General features: G+C 41.6%; 1 protein-coding gene across 19 annotated transcripts in view; it reads left to right on the top strand.

The window, feature by feature from the left end:
• Positions 1-12705, top strand: part of LOC122766468 (calcium/calmodulin-dependent protein kinase type II delta chain) — a 557529-nt gene that overhangs the window by 235795 nt on the left and 309029 nt on the right. The gene's annotated exons all lie outside the window — the stretch shown is intronic.

The raw sequence follows: 12705 nt of genomic DNA, 5'->3' as shown, positions 1-12705 counted from the left end.
CTGAAATGTTTGCCCCCACCACTTTACATCTGACTCTGCTGTCGCCACATTTTAAGGGGAAATGTTCCTTCAACTCAGCGACGTCTATATATTAACTCTGTTTTACATGTTTAACATCTGATTTTAGCCACTTAATAAACAGCTTAACTAATGAAGTATATACCTCATAGATGCTCGTTTACAGTGTTTTCTAGGGGGTCACTCTCCCACACCAAAGTCCATAGAGAAAACTATTTTGTGACATTGATATTTAAGTTGTTATGACATTATGACAGTTAGTAGAGTAAAAAAGCGTGCAACGTCTTTGTTTTAATATTGTTTCCCGTCACGTAAAAAGTCCCTGAATCCCAACTTTTCCATGTACACGTATGCACCGCACAGTTGTCTCATCTAAAATGAAGAACCAGTGGCCATTCCCAAAAGCAGAAAATCAATCTAGGTGAAAATTACATAAGGAAAATGATCAATAATAATGTGAAATATTGATTTCGCTTCATCCTCCACTTGAAAAAAAAAAGAATCTGTAATGCCTGGAATCAAATTATATTTCCTTCTCATTTCATTTATGTAATTCAGTTTTATTAAAAACTGCAGGAGGTCAGTGAGGGGGTCGGCCGCCAGCTCACGAGCAATATGTGATTAATTAAAGGTAAGGGGGCATTAAAATCTACTCAGACACTCAGATTTTCAGGAGCTTTTTATCCGATTAAGTGGCCAAACACAAACAAGACTGTGGATGAAGTGGATGAAATAGGTGGGAAAACATGTTGAGATGTAATGTAGAGACATGGGGGGGGTTGTGGAGGAGGAGGAGGAGGAGGGTGGCAGCACCAACATCTGTTTGAGGCGCCGCACACGCGCCACCTGATCCTGACCCCACACACACACACAGCTGTCCACCGTCCGTCTGTTTGTGCACGTATTTGTATAAACATTTTAAGGTGAAGACATTTTGTATGGTTAGGACGAAGTTAGGGATAGGTTAAGATTTGGCCAGTAGTAGTTATGGTTAAGTCTTTAAGTCTATGTAATGTCGTGGAAAGTAGACTTGTTACCTCTTTAGAACATTTTCTGTAATAAACACTAACCTTGTCCAGACCAGTGGTCTTCATGGAGACCCAAACCTGGTCCTAAGAAGGCAGAACTTCACGTCTGAGGACCTAAGTTAAGTTAGATTTGAATTGTGGTATGTTAAGGTTAGGGTTAGGCATTAACCGGTTAGGGTTTGGGTTAAATGGCAGCCAATGCAATGTCCTTGGAGGACTAGCTGCACACTGTGAGGACCACGGTTGTGACACTTTGACCTTTGGGAGGACAATGCGGTCTTTTTCAGGGTTGTAGACTTTATGGATGGTCATTTAATTGTGATGTTTAGAGTTAGGGTAAGTGAATGGTTAGGGAGGGACTGCATTATGTCTACAAGTGTCCTCACAAAGAGGGCTGTTCAAGAATGTGTGTGTGTGTGTGTGTTTGGAATATGGTGAAGTGAATGACGGAGGACGGCTGGTAAAGTGGCGGAGGTGTAAATTGTGTGTGCGGGGGGGTGGGGTGGACAAGCACGGAGATCACACATTTAATTAAAGTGTTAAATGATGAGAGGCCGGCATGATTGACAGACAGATGGATGGATGATAGAAGGAGGTTTTAAGTGAAAGTGAATCCACATTTCTCAATGTTGGTTTCTATCAGCAGCCGATCAGCAATAATTGTGTTTTCCTCTGTATGAAGCGGCGTTTAAGCTGCATGAGCGATGTTTATCAGTGGACACAGTCTCAGCCTGTGGGGAAGTGGAGCCAATGCGAAACCTGCATTCTTTTTAACGGCCATCAGGGGGCGTTTTGTATGCAAGACCCTACAGCTCATGTCATTTAGTATTTTCCAAAGGTGTTTTTGTCTCACTGCTACTTCTCCAGGTGTTCTCTGTTATGTTCATTGTTTTCCCTCTTGGTCAAATGAAGAATAAACTTAAAATCATTATGATGCTGCTGTGTTTAGTGTTTAGTGAAATGTGACCAGTTTTCCTTTTTATTTATATGATTTTTTTTACTTTCTTTGAAGGAAGTGACTTTGACGTCGACATTCTGTCAATTTTGTTTGTTTTTTTTCAAACCCAACGTTACTGTTGTTGTGGGAATGAGACATTCTGCTTTTAGCTCTGCGTTGGGCTCCACCGGCTCCTGAGGTCTGTTTTCTAACGTGTCTCTGCATAATACCGTGTACTTTATCCATGAAATCTCTCCTCCCACCTCAGTGACCAGCTCCCCTTGTTTCGCCGCCCTGCGTTAAACACCAGCAGGAGGATGCTCACGTCCTCTGCAGCTCTTTTGTCAGCCTGTGTTGGCGGTGGACGCAGCTGGCTAAATGTGGTCCAGCTTTGTGAGTCAGAGGCAGCAGCGAGGCACCGGCATGGCCCAGAGGTTTTCATGTATTATTGTCTTTTGTGAGTCACAACGTGCTGGAACAACGCAGCAGTGCAGGAGGCTGCTTCTGTGGGCCGCAAGAGCAGCACTGAGTAACCGCTCTGCTCAGCTCGGAGGTGCCACCGACATCAAATCTGCCCCGTTACTGCATTTCACGCCTCTGTCGAGACGGGAATTATGACAAGAGTTTACGTCCTTAACCCACTGCAACGCGGTTTTATGTGGGATGAGAGCATGTAGACAGGAACACAGAGGTCCAGTTTCTGTCAAAGCAACGGAATTCACTCAGATTAGTGCACAAGGGAATCGATGAATGTGTAGTACAGTAACAACAAACAAAAAAGAACCATAAAATATTAAAGCTGTGGTGGCAACCCATCAGTATGTCAGCCATTTGTGTTTGAACTCCCATTTTTAAAGCCTCAAATTTAATATTCTGGCCAACGCCATGTTTGATGTGTAAATAATTGAACTGCAAGAGCTTTCTTGTCTAGTTTTGCCTTATCCCCAAATTTGCATGTTTTTGGACTGTGGGTGGAAACCCACGTACAAAATGTAAAATCCAATAATATCCAAAAATCCTATATGTTTCATGCTTCACTAAAAGAAGAAAAAGGCATTTTAGCAGAGTCATGTCTTCGAAATGATTCAGCACAAATGTGTCTTTAAGAGCTTCACACGTTCATAAATGGTTTAATTTGACTAATATCGGTATCGGTAGATACTCGCGTATCGGTCTTCGTCCCTCCGTCTGAGACATAAGGTTTCACAGCAGTGACATGTTAGGAGAGGCTGTGGACAGAATGAAGTACCAGGAATGAAATGATGATGAGATGTGAAGACAGGATGACGGGACGAGAGGAAAAAAAAAAAACGGACCATCCACGACTTCACAGCCGTCGTCCGTCACGTCTGATGTCCGTCTAGTTTTAGCCGTAAGGGATTAGCGCAAACGCGTCCATTCACCAATATGAGTTGGCGTCACATGAGCCAGTGAAAGGATCATTTCTGTCACTGCATTAATGAGTCCCTCTCTCGCTGCCTCTACACGAGCGCGTTTGAGCTGTGAAGACATGCCAGAGGGAGGAAGAGAGGAGCTAAATCAGCTCTGCATAAATGAAATAAACAAACACTTTTGCCTTGACACGCACAGACAAGCAGAGTCACAAGAAGCCTTAATTAAACAACATCGCAGCGGCGGCGCCTTTGGGGGACGGCGATCGTCAGGAGCTGTCTGTGAATGCAGATGTTGAGGCCAACAGCGAGAAGAAGCTGGAGACACTAAATGCTGGAGAAAGCCTGAGGGAGGATGTTTAACAAATCAAGAGGTGGTAAATTGCGAAAAACTCCAAGGGAGAAGGGAAGAAGTGCTATTTTACTTTCAGAATCTGCACCAGCATGAAGGTGATGATCACCGTTCCCTGGTTTATGAATGTTATTTCTTAGGTTGAGGCAGCAAAAGCAGCTGTTAGGGCTTGAAAAGTTCCTGATTTTTTTCCGCTTAAAAAGTCTAAAAACACTCCAAAGAGTTCATCAAAACTTGCCAAGGAAGACAGAGAATTGTAGTATCTGTCTGTGTGAAATGGAGACGATGATAACCACTTCTTGCTCATGAATTTGGTTTAGGTTTTAAATTTGTGCTTTTTCCTCCTGATACGGCCACATCATCTGCATAAAAACACACCAAATTTCAATATCCAAAAACAGACATAAATGCCCTCAAAACTTGCACAAGAAGGTGAAGAATTCTCCAAATTTCCAAGGGAGAACGGACTGTGAGAAGCTCTATTTTACTTCAAAATCTGCACTAGCATCTGTGTGAAATGAAGGGTGAAATAACTATTCTCTGGTTGTGAATGTTGTTTTTTAGGTTTGGGCTTGAAAAGGTCATGATTATTCCTCATAAGACGGCAACATCATCTGCATAAACACACACCAAATATCAATGTCCAAAAAACAATGTTCTCAAAACTTGCAATTGTAGCACCTGTCTGTGTGAAATGCAGGTGATGATAACCATTTCTTGGTCATGAATGTGGTTAAGGTTTAGGCACAAAAAGCAGACAGAAAAATGTCATGATTTCTCCTCATAACAACACACTATCATCTGCATAAAAACACACCAAATATCAAGATCGAAACACATAGAACAAATGCCTTTAAACTACAAGAATGGAGACTTGTGACGTGCAGAAACGAGATGTTTTGCATTTACTTGAACGTGAACGCAGAACACATCCACCACGTCTACCTCGTCACTTTTGCTGCTCCTTGTTTGTCGTGTTGTGCAACTAAGCAACTGAGTGGAGAGGAGATGATGTGCTTCCTGTTTACACACATGCACCTTGAGTGGTACTTGTTTTCAGAAGTGAGGGATTTGAAGTCAAGAAAGGGTCAGACTGAACGCCAAATAAAACCTCGCACTGAGGAAACAGAAAAGTTATGGACGTCTTTTCACCGTAACTACAATCTTCTCCTCACCAGACCGTCATGGTTATCATGATGCTTGTAAAAAAACAAATAGCTTTTCCAGCCCTATAATATAATCCAGTCACTGATGAGTTTAGTGGCGAGTGAACGTCCAACACTGACAATAACGTTGGGTGGAAAATGACAAACTGAAACACAAGAATCGCACAAACACTTGTGCTTTGTTTGGTTTAGTTTCTGTAGAAAATGACGCATGGTGCAGCGAGACGGCTTATTTGAAGCTTCCACCCAAAGGAAATACACAATAATGGAGTTGAAAGCAATAACAAAAGCAATCGATTAAAAGCTGAAGAGGGCGAGTCTGCAATATTCTGCAGAATAACAACACAAGGACAGGTCTGTATTGGCGCTTTTTCCATGATACTTTTCTTTTTTATCTCACACAATTACTTTCGATACTTAAGTACAGAAAATGTCGTAGACTTCAAGACTTCTACTTAAGTTAATATTTTTAAAAAAGTGACTTCAACTTCTACCAAAGTCATTTTCTGGTAAGATACTTGTACTTTTACTCAAGTATCCCCCTTAAAAGTATACAAGACTGCTTCCAAATAGGGATGAGCTGATACGATACTCAGCGTCGGTATTGGTCCAATACTGGTTAAAACCACTGGATCATGAGAACATCATCATTTCCAGGTTTGGTTAAAAAAATCACAGCATAATTCATGCTTTTTTTTTTCTTCTGTCAATTTTTCCTTACACAAAATTTTGACTTTTTTCTCAGAATTACAACTTTTTTCCTCAGAATTATGACCTTTTTTTCTCAGAATTACAACTTTTTTTTCCTCAGAATTCTAACATTTTTTTCCCTGAATTATGACTCTTTTCCTCAGAATTATGACTTTTTTTCTCAGAATTACGAATGTAACCTCGGAATTCTTTAATCTCCAATTCCAGAGGAACACGGCGAGGACGTGACAGCGAAGCAGCATCGAATTAAAAGACGGGCTATACTTGGGATATATTTCTATCTTTTACGTTCATTTTTTTATACCACTATCACACTGGCTAAGCTCCAGAATCTCCCCGGTTTCCACCACTTCCTCCCTCTCCCTCTCCACACTGCAGAGAGCAGAGTGTTAGTTTTATTTCAGATGGCCGCTCCTGTGTGGGCTCGGGGTCAGAGAGTGATTCACTGCAGAGGGAAGCATGAGGCGCGCTTTGAACCGCAGTCCTGGTAAACACCCGGGCCAAAGGCATAGAGAGGGAGGCTTTGCGGGTTTGTGGTCCATTCGCACGCTGGAGACTCGGTGATGAAAAAGATATCGTTGTGTATTTTGTTGTGTTTAAATGTTTAAATGTGTGTGTGTGTGTGTGTGTGTGCTGCTGTGTGATCACAATAGGTGATGAGTAATCAGCAGCTGACTCTCGGCTAATGTGATTTTCTTCCTGCAACTTGTCGTTGTCATCGTGTCACTCCTTTGTCATTGTCTTTAACCCTATAAATAGAAATTTGATTTAAGCTCCTTCTCCTTTATGATAATGGGAACTTCTTTTCCGTTACACAGTTCTTGCACAACTCTTGCCTCGTGACCTCGTGACCTCGTCTTACTCGAGTATCATCTCAGCAGCAAATGACTTTGGTAGAAGTTGACGTCACTTTTTAGAATGTCAAAGTCTTAAAGTGTAAGACATTTACTGTACTTAACAAAAGGAATTGTGTGAGGAGTTAGCAGTGAGGAGTAGCTCAGTGGTAGGGCGAGTTGTCTTTCAACTGGTAGGTTGTGGGTTCAATTCCTGGCTATCCGAGTCTATATGTGTCAAACTGTCGTGTAAAGCAGGTCATCAAGGCTAGAAAAGCACAATATAAATACAGACCAACTCTTCTTCTTCTTCTGATTTTATTTGGTAGTAACAAAGTTTAAAGTTGCTGGAAATATAAATAACAAAGTAAAAGTACAGTACTTTGTTACACTACAACACTGCTTGTGCACAAAAGCAACAGTTCCATCCGAGTCCTCACTCGACTTTTTATGAAATGACCCTCAAATGTTGAAAGAAACCGGCGTCCGCAGTTGGCCGCGTGTTACACGGTGTCGGAAAATGGTTCCTTCAGTTCGGGGCTCAAAGAACGGCGACTGAATCCATTAGTTCCGTTTAGTTCTGACAGCATAATGAGACGGAGGCAGCAGGCGTGGTATCAAAGCTATGGCGGGCCTCTCCGACTTTTATTTAAACCTCACACACAGACTTTTGTCCACCCACAGATTAAAGAGGAGGAGGCAGGAGGATAATTGGAGAAGCAGACTATGCAAATATCTGTGTGTGTGTGTCTTCTCCCCAAGCGGCTGATGTCACTCAGTAGCCGAGTGGAGGATCATCTCCAGTTTCCTGGGCTCACAAAAGAAATAACGGGCGCTCTGTTGCAGCGTTTCTTTCTCCCTGCGGTCTGCAGAGACCTGCTGGGCACCGCTGATTATTCAGCCCCTCTCCTTCTTTCTTCTCTCTCTCTCGTACAGTTTTTTCCTCCAGTTCTGATTTCTCGCTGGCTAAAATTTCACTTTGTAGTAGAACGTGATCTTTTTACTAATAATCGGATAAGAAAACCAGTGACGCTAACGTTTGTTTAAAAAAATTAAAATAAAAAATATGGCATTGACAGACTTAAAATGTGTGAAAGTACTTCCACACAATGTATTAAGCAAATTCAAACTATGTTAGAACTCTTTGTATGACTTGATTCATTAAGTAACAATGTTAAATAACTTTAAATTTAGTTAAATTATTCAAAGTTAATTAGCATAAAATGAAGTCTAATCAAATAAGGTTATCTTTATATCGCTTGTTAACACGAGTTTGAAAGAACTTTATTGAGGTGTTGCGGTGATTTATGTTTGTTTTTTTTAAATGAATTGATAAGTTTAGTTTGGATGATAATTTGTAACGATTAAATGTATAAAGTTTATTCAAGCTACTTGAGAAAGCCGTCTTAAAATAAATTTCAGTTTGAACAAACTTAATTTAGGTGTGACCCATGAGTGACCCATTTATTAAGTTTTAGCTATGTGACGTTTTTTTTTTCAATAGCATCAATAACGAGTATTTTCTTTGCGAACGTGTCCCCGAAACTCTCCGACTGCTGAGATACCGTTTCTTTTCTTTTTTTTTGGGCTCTTTTCCCAAAGAGCCTGGTGGCCGTGAAACTTGAGCCTCAGTTAAAAGCACTTGGTTATTGGGTTATCGAACAGAAGGACAAAGAGCCGGTGGTGGTGGTGGTGGTCGAGGAGGGAGGGAGGGAGGGAGGGCAGAGAGCGGGAGTCTTGGATTAACAAAACAAATGAACATTTCCACGAGAAGAGAGGAGCGGAGTAATCTGACCGCCGCTTTGCATTCACAGTCAACAACTACAGTATTTCTCTGCGTCTTCTTGTTTGGCGTCCTTTGACAAACGTCTCACACAAACAAACACACATTTCCATGCACAGCTAAGTCACGCTACGCACTGTAGCTCCTAGCCCGGGCTGCGCTTGTGGCTTCACGGCAGCTCTAACTAACAGCGTCGGTGCTATATTGGTTAGCCTTCCAAGCAGCGGCCCCGGGGGGTTCGATTCCCGGGCCAGCGTAGACGTTTGGCCAAGTGGAAAGGGAACTCGGCTTGTAATCATCTTCCCCACCAGGTCAAAAAAAGGGCTGGGGTAGCCCTGAGCATTGCTCCCCCTCTGTGACTGTCTGCTTCCAAAATCTAGGAAGGTTTCTAGCAGGAAGGAGGATGGTTTAAATACAGAGAAGGACTCATTTAACTAACACAACTCGCATATATAACAGCGGCCAGGTACTGACTGACTGAACCTTGAAACTCGCCAACACCCTCAAACCAGCAGCGAGTCTTCAGGGAGAGACAATGGCGGCGCATGCATATATTTGGACATGTAATGAGGGCACAGTCCACCAATTAAGGTGTGTGTGTGTGTCTGTGTGTGTGTGTTAGCAGGGGATGAAGACGGAACCCAGCGGAGGGGAACCGACCCCATTCACAGCCTGTAATCCAATTCTGAAAGCTGTCTTTCAAGAGAGCGATGGTGTGTGTGTGTGTGTACCACAAATATAAATCATCAGGCTATAAGACCTGGTTTTAGGGTTAGGTTTAGGTTTAGGTTTACTATGAAAAGAGCCATTTTAAAGTTAGTTTTTATTAATCCCCTTAGGGAAAGTATTCCTCTGCATTTGACCCATCCTTGAATTAGGAGCAGTGGGCTGCCACTCTGAGTGGCGCCCGGGGAGCATTGGGGGTTGGGTACCTTGCTCAGGGGTACCCCAGCCCTTTTTGGCCGGGTGGGGATTTGAACCGGCATCCCTCTGGTTACAAGTCAAGTTCCCTTTCCACTTGGACACAGGCTGCCCCAGAATGGGGGAATGTCGCAAAGGACCGTCGCATGTGGGTTTCGAACCTGGGTCACCTGCAATGAGGATTGTAACCTAAACATAGGGCTGCAGCTCTACCAAGTGAGCTAACTTCTCACCTTTTTTTGTCCCTTCTCCACCCAAATAAAATGAATCTGCAGATAATATCATATACAAGGTTTTCATACAGATAATGATAGAACTGCAAAAAGACAACTGTTGACATCTCATTGCCGTTTTAAATTGGAGCAAAAAGAAAAAAAAAAAACTACTTTGAAATAAAACACAGAATGATGTAGACCCAGTCCTTCCATTGTCCAAAGCTGGACCGCTTTTGTGGAGTTTGGGAGCGTCTAGATAAGAAGGTGTTCCATTTGAAAGAACATGTGGCTCTAGAGCCGCAGGTTGAAGACCCCTGTGTGTGATGTGTCCTTTAACAAGCTTGGCCCCCTGTACAATACTTCTTCATTCAGTTTGCGAGCATAAAATCTAGGTTGGACTCAACAGATGAGTCTCCTGTTAGCGTGGGAATCAAAGCTCTACTCACGTGACTGTAACACTGTGACACTCGATCTCTGATTAGTGTAAAAACAACCTGAAACTGCTGCGGATCAGATGACGTCAGCCGAGGAGGCGGTCTCTCCGATGCGGACACAAGTCCTCAAAGCATCTTCAGATGTGGATTTCTGTTAAAAAGACAAATAAAAATAAAGACGTAGCACATTTTTACCACAAAATGACACGAGTTTCTGTTAAAAAGACAAATAAAAAATAAAGAAGTGGCACATTTTTACCACAAGAAGTCGCCACTTAAGCGGGCTTAACTCATTACTACTCCGCGTTGCTCGGTTTGTTTTGTCTGACGGGACAAATCAATCTAAAGTGTTTCGACGATGGAAAGGTTTTGAAACGAGAGGCAGGTCCAAGTCAAGTCTTCATCAGCACTCAAGATTGAAGAGAATACATAAAAGATTGAAGAGCCCCGAATGATGAAGGAGCGCCTGACAGACATTTTAGGCCCAATCACGGCGCAATCAAGGCAGAGCACTGGAGCCGGGCAACGGTAATTGCAATTTATCCAGAGTTCCACTTGTGCAGTTTAAAAGGAATCATTTTATAAATTGCAAAAAGAAAACACGAGAAAGACACAGCAATGGAAATAATGAAAACCAATGCACTGGAGTGTTTATAGTTGGAGTTCGACATGTGTGTGTCGTTCCAAGCCTGTTTAAACATTTACAAGAGATGCAGCCCTGAGTTTACTGGACATTTTAAATAATAGCATATAAACACATTTCTTTTCCCTATGTTTTACATTTCATGAAGTCTCTTTTTTACAAAACTAACTATGAACAACCTCAAATTTCTTGAGATAAATACCATTAAATGGTAAACCAAAAGCATATTGCTGAATTTGACACCCACTGGTGGAAAAACCCTGTTTATTTGACCAGTGTTGAATTTGTGTAGAATAAAAAAAAAACAATCTAACACTAAACCTAATGAAAACCAAACTAACACTAACCATCTACAAAAAAATAAAAACCAATTAAAGCTCTAGGACAGGGGTGTCAAACATACGGCCCGGGGGCCAGATCCGGCCCGCCAGAGGGTCCAATCCGGCCCACAGGATGAATTTGTTAAAATTTCACACTACGATTACAATCTAAACGTAATGTCAAATACAATATTTTTCTCTTCCATATACCTGTGACTAAATGTTTGTGCCATTTTAGATCCAGTGTGATGTGTAAATAGTACGTTTAGGCACGATATTGTTGAAATTGCACTTATATTTCTCAAGAAATGTCATGTTTTGTAAAAATATCCTTCATTAAATGTAAAACAAAGGAGAAAAAAAGCAAGGAGTTCTTGTTGTTCATAGGTTATTATGCTATTATTTTACTATTTTTACTGGTCCCTGCTGATCCCCCCAAACCTGCTCAAATCTCCATAAAACTGGACCACGTCGCACTAAACTGCACTTTGTAGTTGTACATACTTTACTTTGCACACACTTTGCACACACTGTACTTTTATATTTTGTTGTGTCTCATTAAGTGTTAAGTCTCTTGTTGTGTCTTATTTAAATGCCTTTCGTCATGTCTATTTAAATGTCAAGTCCTTCGTTATTTCTGTTATTTTTGCTATTTTACTGTGTACCTCAAGCCGGGAGTCTCTGCAAAAATTTCATTATGTCCTCATAATGACAATAAAAACTTCTTGAATCTTGGTCCGGCCCACTTGAGATCAAATTGTGCTGTAAGTGGCCCCTGAATAAAAATGAGTTTGACACCCCTGCTCTAGGCGCAGGTTACCAAACCACTTTTAGATGTAAGTTGGAGCATGGGAAAGGCCACAAAACACGATTCATTTGGCAGGAAAAAAAAGAATAATAATAACAGTTATTCAGTTTCAATAATAAAAAACGAGCAAACCCATTCTAAAAACTAACTCAAGTCAAAACGAGTGGAAAAGCAGTATATGATACAGTTTGTCATACCGGACTAAGAAAATTGCACATTCATGCAATGGACAATTATTTTTATCTTTCTTTGTCATGAATTTCTGCTCCAACGCCAGAACACTTTCACAACACCACCTTAAGCCCAGTTTCAAAATGTCAACTCCAGCTCACGGTTGCATCATTTCAAATGTTTTGCACTGACTTTACATCATGGGTCCCACAGCTACATGCAAGTTTAATTCTTTCATTTCTTTTTTGCCATTTTCGCAAATAGTAACTTCTGCTGTTCATAGCGTAGGTCCCGTCTATTCATGTGGCCCATGACCAACATCATAGTGGCCCAGCCTGTGGTTCCACCAGAAATAACTGAAGAATTAACCAGAGAAACACTTTTCACCGTCCCTCAAAGATTCCTACAGTAGTCTGACAGGTTTGATAGCAGTGTTTGTGGGTCATATATATGACTTATGTTCACATTATTTTAAAAGAGAAACAAATGCAGTTGCTAATTCTGTGGTTTTATGCACTTTAAGTTGCACCTGAGTCAAATATAACAAACAGGTTGAGGTGTACAGGTATGACCAAAACCATTTTATAACCAGTTATTTTATTATTTATTATTTTTTGGTCTCGGTTCTCAGCATGAGTTTGTAAGTGGTGTAGGTATTGGACAAGATAAGAGAAAGAAGTGGGAAATACCTGGTGTTTGTTGGCGAGTTGATTTGGCCGCCATGTTGAACACTTCTCCTAGAAAATACACCGCGCCTCCCACAAAATGGCGGTGTCAGTTTCAAAAACTTTCCCATGTTTCCCAGGATTTAGTGACCGGCACATAGGCTGCCATGCGGCTAGCTAGCTAGCATGCAGCGTACGTCTGCACTGAGTGTCCTGGTGGAAACACAAGTCCATTGGTTCCACTATCCCAGGTGTCTTCTTCTTCTGGTGCATTACCGCCACCATCAGGTATGGAGTGTGGATTAAAAA

This window comes from Solea senegalensis, linkage group LG3, assembly GCF_019176455.1.
Source record: "Solea senegalensis isolate Sse05_10M linkage group LG3, IFAPA_SoseM_1, whole genome shotgun sequence".
In the NCBI taxonomy this organism is placed as follows: domain Eukaryota; kingdom Metazoa; phylum Chordata; class Actinopteri; order Pleuronectiformes; family Soleidae; genus Solea; species Solea senegalensis.
Note: the sequence above shows the minus strand (reverse complement) of the source record. Positions and strands in the feature narration are given on the sequence as shown.